The following is a 7,252-nucleotide window of genomic DNA, read 5'->3' as shown; positions in this document are numbered from 1 at the left end:
GGGCCGCATCTGCGCCCTCGCTTTTGCGACGAGAGTCCACTTCTGCGGAAATGGCCTGGGTCGGCTGGCGTCGCACCTGCGGACGGGTACCGTTTTTGCGGTCCCGCTTCTACGGAAGGAGGGCCGCACCTGCGAAACCTAGGTTGCCCCTTCATGGTCGCTTCTGCGTAGCTTGTCTCGCACCTGCGAGCTCGCACCTGTAGCTGGACAAGCGCAGGTGCGATTATGACAGATCTGGTGCATTTAGCTGTAGTTCCAAATTCTCAACTTGGTCCGAGCGTCGTCCGATTGGCACTCGGGGCCCCCGGGGCCCCGTCCGAACATACCAACAAGTTTGAAATCATAAAACGGACTTGCTCAAACTCTCGGAACGCCCGAAACAATATTAAAACTAAGAATCTCACCCCAAAACCAATTGAATCAAACTTAAGAACTTCAAGTTCTTCAATTTACTTCCAATGTGCCGAAACATACTTAAAATACTCGGAATGACACCAAATTTTGCAAGCAAGTCTTAAATGATATTACGAAACTATTCCCGGTCTCGAAATTCCATTTAGACCTCGATATCACCAAAACCCGATCCAAACCAAATTAAAAGAACTTTCAAAACCTTCAAGAACCAACTTTCACTATTAGGCGCCGAAACGTCCCCGGGTCATTCAAAACCCGATCCGAACATACGCCCAAGTCTAAAATCATCATATGAACCTATTGGAACCGTCAAATCCCGATTCCGAGATCGTTTACTCAAAATGTTGACTGAAGTCAAACTTGGCCTTTTAAGCCAACCTTAAGGAACGAAGTGTTCCGATTTCAACCCAAAACTATCCCCGCAGGTCATAAATCAGTAAAATCAAGTACGAAAAGTCTCATTTAGGGGAACGGGGTTCTAAAAAGCAAAACGACGGGCCGGGTCATTGCAATAGAAGACCTAAATTAACTTCATTTCACAAAACATAATACTTTATTGTCCATAGCAATACTTTACAAAACATAATACTTTACAAAAGAAGACCAGTCGGGTTGTCCATAGCAACACTTTACAAAACATAATACTTTATTGTCCATAGCAATACTTAACAAAACATAAAGCTTAAACTATAATAAAAATCTTCATTTCTTTTTCTGCTTCTTCGTTGGTTGAGATGATGAACTAGCTTGACTAAGATTGTGTTGTGATGTTGCAGCTCTTCGAAGTTTTCTTGTGCTTATCGCTTTTTTGCCCATCCACCTCAAGCCGGCACTTCTTGGTTGGTAAGCACATTTATCCCCTGAAGCGGTAGATCTCTCAGTCTTAGTTCTAGTGCTAATGACCTTTGGATTTTGTCCTCCACTCTGCCAAAGTTCAGTATATTTAGTTACAACATTACATTCAATAGAAGGAAAAAAGATGTAACGACCCGACTGGTCGTTTTGAGCAATTGCGTCCCGTTCGGCAGTCTGAGGTCACGAGTAGCTTCATATTATTCATATCGACTTACGTGCATGGTTGGAATCTGTTTTCGGATGAATCGGAGTCGAATTGGAAGAAGTCGTCTAGCTTTGGAAGCTTAAGCGGTGAGAGTTTGACCAAAATTTGACTTTTGAGTAAACGGCTCCGGAATGAGTTTTGGATGATCTCAGTAGCTTCGTATGATGATATTGGACTTAGGCGTGCACTCATATTTGGATTTGGAGGCCCGTAGGGTAATTTGAGGCATTTCGGCGAAAGTTAGAAAAGTTGAAGTTTGGAAAATGGAGAGGTTTGACCAATAGTTGACTTTTGTGTTATCGGGGTCGGAACGAGATTCCGAAAGTTGGAACAGCTCTGTTATGTCATTTGGGACTTGCCTGCAAAATTTGGTGTTGTTTGGAGTTGATTTGATATGGTTCGGACGCGTGGTTGCAATTCTAGAAGTTCTTGAAGTTCATAGGGATTTTCATGCGTTTTGGCATCCAATTCGTGGTTTTAGAAGTTATCCTGAAGATTTGAGTGCGCGAGCGAGTTTGTGAGGTGTTTTTAGACTTGTGTGCATATTTGGTTTGGAGCCCCGAGGGCTCGGGTGAGTTCCGGATTGGTTCCAGAATGATTTTTGCCTAGTCTTTGATTTCTAGTTCTGGTGTCATCACATTTGCGATGTATTGGTCGCAAATGCGACAGCCACAATTGCGAAGCAGCCATCGCATTTGCGAGGTCTGAGCTGCTGGACAGAGTTCGCATTTGCGAAGGACTGTGCCGCATTTGCAAAATCCCCTCCATCGCATTTGCGAAGATTTTGTCGCAAATGCGACCTTAGCAGGGTAATTCTGGGCTTCGCATTTGCAAACCCAGTGTCGCAAATGCGACATCTGCAGCTTGCTAAAAGCTGAGTATTTCGAGTTTTTGCTCATTTTTCATATTTTTGAACCCTAACTCCGAGAGTGGACGATTTTGAGAGAAGATTTTCATACCAAATCATTGGGTAAGTGTCTCTAATCAATTTCCAGCTATATTTTGTGATTATATCTTAGTTTTAACATCAAATTCATGAGAATCTAAAGGAAAATTTGGGGAAAATTGTGAAATCTTTCATTGTAAAATGATGATTTGAATGAACAAATGATATCGGAATTTGATAATATTTGTATGGGTGAACTCGTAGCGGAATGGGTGTTCGATTTTTGTAAATTTTGTCGGGTTCCGAGGTGCGGGCCCGGGGAGTTGACTTTTCTTGACTTTTTGCAAATTATATAAGAATCATAGTTTTGTTAATTGAAATTATTTTCTCTTGCATTGGTTGATGTATTCAAGTCGTTTTTGGCTAGATTGAGCCGGGCGTTGATGAATTGGTAAAGGAAAAGCTAAATTGAGTATTGAATTGGCCGGATTGAGGTAAGTATCTTGCCTAACCTTGTGTGGGGGACTTCCCCTTAGGAGTTGAGTCTTCTATGCTATTTGTAATCCGTGTACGCGAGGTGACGAGTGCGTGCTCGGACTTACTTGTGGGAAATTTGCCTTTAGGGTCCTTAGGTCCTTATGTTCATTATGTGGGAAGTATTCTGTTATGATTGAGTTTCCTAATTGCTTAATTTACCTCTATATGCTCCATACGATGTTGTTAGCTTGCCTCTAACTCTTACTTGTTACTTGGCCCTTATTTGCCTTAATTGAAATGGTATTGTTTCGTTATCTCTTAATTGTGAATTCCTCTATGACCCCGTATGTGTCCAAATTGTCGTGGTTGTTAGTGTAGTTATCACGTGCTTGTTATGTCTTGTTGATTGTTAAGGATATTGCGCTTCTTAGTTATTCCACGAGTCTTACATTGTGACTGTTGTGATTCTTATTACGTACTATTTATGCTTAAATTGATGAGTATTCATGTTGGACCAGGCTTATGGTATTTCCTTAGTATTTGACCGTTGTTGAGTATTGACTCAAGTTGGGATTTATTTTGTGAAGTTAATTGTTGGAACGAGATTGGTTATAGCTGATTTCCTTGTCGGGATGTATTTGTTTCTATTGTTGATTCCCTTCCCGGGATGTTGTTGTTTCTACTGTTTGGGTGAGAAAAGAGTGATAAAGCACGAAGGGTGATGCCATGCACATTTACATTTATATTGATGCATATGGTGAGGAAGAGAGATAAAGCACGAAGGGTGATGTTGTGCACATTTATATTATTCATATGGTGAGGAAGAGTGATAAAGCACGAAGGGTGTTGCCGTGCACATTTACATTTATATTGATGTATATGGTGAGGANAGGTCTTAAAAGAACGCGAGTTTAAAGATCAGTTTTAGCAGAAGGTTTAATCACAACTGAGTAATCCAAAGAGTGTTTGACTTGCAGAAATACAACTAAGAAAACAGTTGAGTAAGTAAAGGTGAGGGAACTGTTAAAACATCGTTTGGAAAAAGTAGAAATTTGAAAATACAATAGTTTAATTAGACAAGTATCAAATAACGTGATCCTGGGCAGAAAGGTAAACCAGTAATTTGAAAACTTAATGGAGCAAGAATCAGGAAATTAGTGAGAGCCTATAAATATGAAACAGGTTTCCAGATAAAGGGATTTTCAGTAAAAGAGGACTTTCGGAGAGACGGATAAAAAGAGTTGGGAAAGTTAAAAGGTTGAGTAGTTTGAAACTAGTAAAACAAAATCAATCATCTTTATTATTATTGGGCCTAAAGCTTGCCTAGGCGATGTATGTATTGCCTTCTTGTCTTAAAAAAAAAAAAGTGGCGAACATGCATATTGATTCCAGTTTTAAAGAGAAGACGCAGTCAAACAAACTTATGTTGTTAAATTAAACAGCTAGTGAGGCATTCAGCAATTGCAACCCTAAATAACATGATGTCTAATGCACATAAAGCTCCTAAAGCATGGTCTCTAAATGCAGTAGTAGTTTCATAACTGTTGTTCGTTAATTACTATCTGATTACAAAGTGAGTATAACAATATGAAAGTAAAGAGCCTAAAACAGGATATCTAGGTGTAAGATGCATGTCCTACGCATGGCTTCTATTGCACAAATTGATAAGTAAAGCCCTATAGACATGTCCTCTACCCATTAATTAAACTAAGCATGCATAATCCCTCCCAATTTCACTATAGCCCCAAGCAGTTGTTTACAAGTTATTACAAACCATAATAGCTGAATTACATAATGAAAAAATAAAATAAGAAGCTACTCTATAGGGAGCCTTCAACCAGGCCCAATCTTCCAACCTCACTTCTTTCGAGTTTCAGCCATGGTCTGGGTGCGGCAAAGCTCCCTAGGGCCCCATTGGGTCCCTGGCCAATACCAGCACCCAAACATTTACCAAAAATGTTGAATAAGTGCGGTGTGGAACTCCCAGCCTTTGCATCAAAGTTCAGTGGGTATTCAGAGATACCCAAAGCAATGCTTACACGAAAGGGGGGGGCAGAACCTACTTTCTAAGAATTGTGAGGGTGTGATAGAGTTTAAAAGAGTTGGGTTTGAAATACCAGTTTTTGAAGAAAATAGTTCCAGAGAACAACTAGGAGTTTGTTTTATATAAACAAGAAAGGAAAGAAACAGGACAATCACAACTCAGAAGATATGCAGAGTTCAGGAAGCAAACACAAGTAGGGATAGGGACTGGGGGATAGATAAATCACATGGCAGAAGTAAACTTATACACAATTAGCCCTTAGACTAGAGTTACAGCATAGTTATCACATAGTGTTCATGCCAAAGTCCAACAGCATTAAGTGTCAGACAGAGTCACACATTAGATCATATAACACTTAGGTGGAGGGGGTACAAGTTTGTAGGGGTAGATGTTAGGCAGAGGATGAAAACACATAAGAAAACATTGGTCATGCTGAGATAAGAGGAAAGATAAGCACATAGACAAAACAAGTATGCTCGCTTCATAGGAATCAAACAAAGTCATAGTGGATCACACAAGGGAAAGCAAGAGACATATTAGACCAAAGGGAAAGGGAAATCACAGAGACATGCTAGTTACATGGTAAAAAATAGAACCATAAGTGAAAACACAAAAGGAATAACAAGAATCTTAACATGAACTGAAACATGTTGTTTTGGGATACTGTAAACTTAAACTAGAAACATACCAGTCAAGAGTGAGAATAGAACAGCAAGGTGCAGAGAGGCAGAGCAACAGGGCAATAGTATGCAGAACAAGAAAGAGAGCAGCAGGACAATAGTACACAGATGCAAGAGAGCAACAGTAATTACTCAGTCTTGGCTTTCAGCCGACTGGGTGATCAGTAACTAATACGAGAAGCAAAGAGAATATGTATGATAGTAAGAGAGAACTCAGAATGATATCAGTATGCTCTGTGTGTATGTGTTTGTGTATGGCTTAGTGATATTTCGTGTGTGTGATGTGCAATGTATCAGTGTGTAATGCAAAAGAGAATGGGGGTACTTATAGCTCTCAAATTAAGTGAAAATAAGGTAATACGTATAGACTGATCATAGTTATGGAAATAATACCAATTAGAATCAATTAAAAACTTGGACTCCCTTCAATTAAGGAGTCATAGTTCAAACGGGTACAAATTGTATCAAATAAGGAAAATTATTATTTGCAAGACTGGTATTTCCATAATAGGAGTAGTAAAAGTATACAGAATATTTCAACTAAGGAAAGTATAAGGACAGCATATTGTGCACACAAATAAGTTCAAAGAATCACGGATGAAATTGAAAATCACAGGGAATCAGTACTAAGTAAGGAGAGCATTTCACAAATAAGGAAGTGATTCAAAAATCAGTGTAAAACTTCTAAGGAAAACATATACAAATTCGGGGATTCGAAGAGATGCACAAAATCAACAGAATATTTGGTAAACGATGAACAATTAGACCTATAAAACACAATAGGCATGAAAATCAGAGAACCCTAAGCAAGAAATCACAGAATCAATAGAAGGCTGGAACCCCAACAGCAAAATTAAAGCATGGAACTTGGAGAGTAACCAGAAGATCACACCAACAAGCACATAGCACAAACATAAACACATAATACTCAAAAAATCAGAAGATCTAGTGATTTCGAAAGGGTTCAGGAAACCCTAGTTTTAAAAGAAGAACAAAACGTTGAAAACTTGAACAATCGAAAAGATCTAGTAGAGAGTAGTGTAAAACACAAAAGAATAAGTTAAAAATCGTTTAAAAAGACAAGGTTTTTAAGAAAATTAGGGTTTCGTAATAAACCAGTGAGAGGTAAGGAACCTGGCTGTGAAACTCGTTAATATTGATGCTCGCAGCACCATCGAACCATAAACCATCGGAGAAAGGTCGGAGACAAACCAGGCAGAGCTTCCGATGACCATCTTGCATGGTGGAGGCTTCTGGAGTCTCGAAGATAGAGGGAATCAACAAGACAAGGTTTCACGGTAGCTGGTGGTCGAGAGAAGTGAGGCCGGAGGTGGCCGGAGAGGCGGTCGATTCATCGAAGACGAAGGAGAGAACCAGAAGGTTCTAGAGAGAAGGGAGAGCAAGAGTCGGTGTAGAGAGAGAGAGAGAGAGACCGTCTCTGAAATGAGGGGTTTGGGGGGGGGGGGTTTGTTAGATTTAATTTTGGAAATAGAACCTGGGTCGTTGATCTCACTTGATCAACGGCTCAGATTAAATCAAGGCTAGACCGGGTCGATTAATCGGGTATGGGTCGAGTGATTTGAGGACTGAGTCGGGGGTTTTGGGGTTAAAATTGGGGGTTCAATTTGTGGTTAAAATTGGAATGTAAAGGGGTTATAATTAAAATGAACGAGGCTAAATGTTAAACAACC

The sequence above is a fragment of the Nicotiana attenuata genome, chromosome 6 (assembly GCF_001879085.1).
Source record: "Nicotiana attenuata strain UT chromosome 6, NIATTr2, whole genome shotgun sequence".
NCBI classification, from domain to species: domain Eukaryota; kingdom Viridiplantae; phylum Streptophyta; class Magnoliopsida; order Solanales; family Solanaceae; genus Nicotiana; species Nicotiana attenuata.
This window is presented reverse-complemented; position numbering follows the sequence as displayed.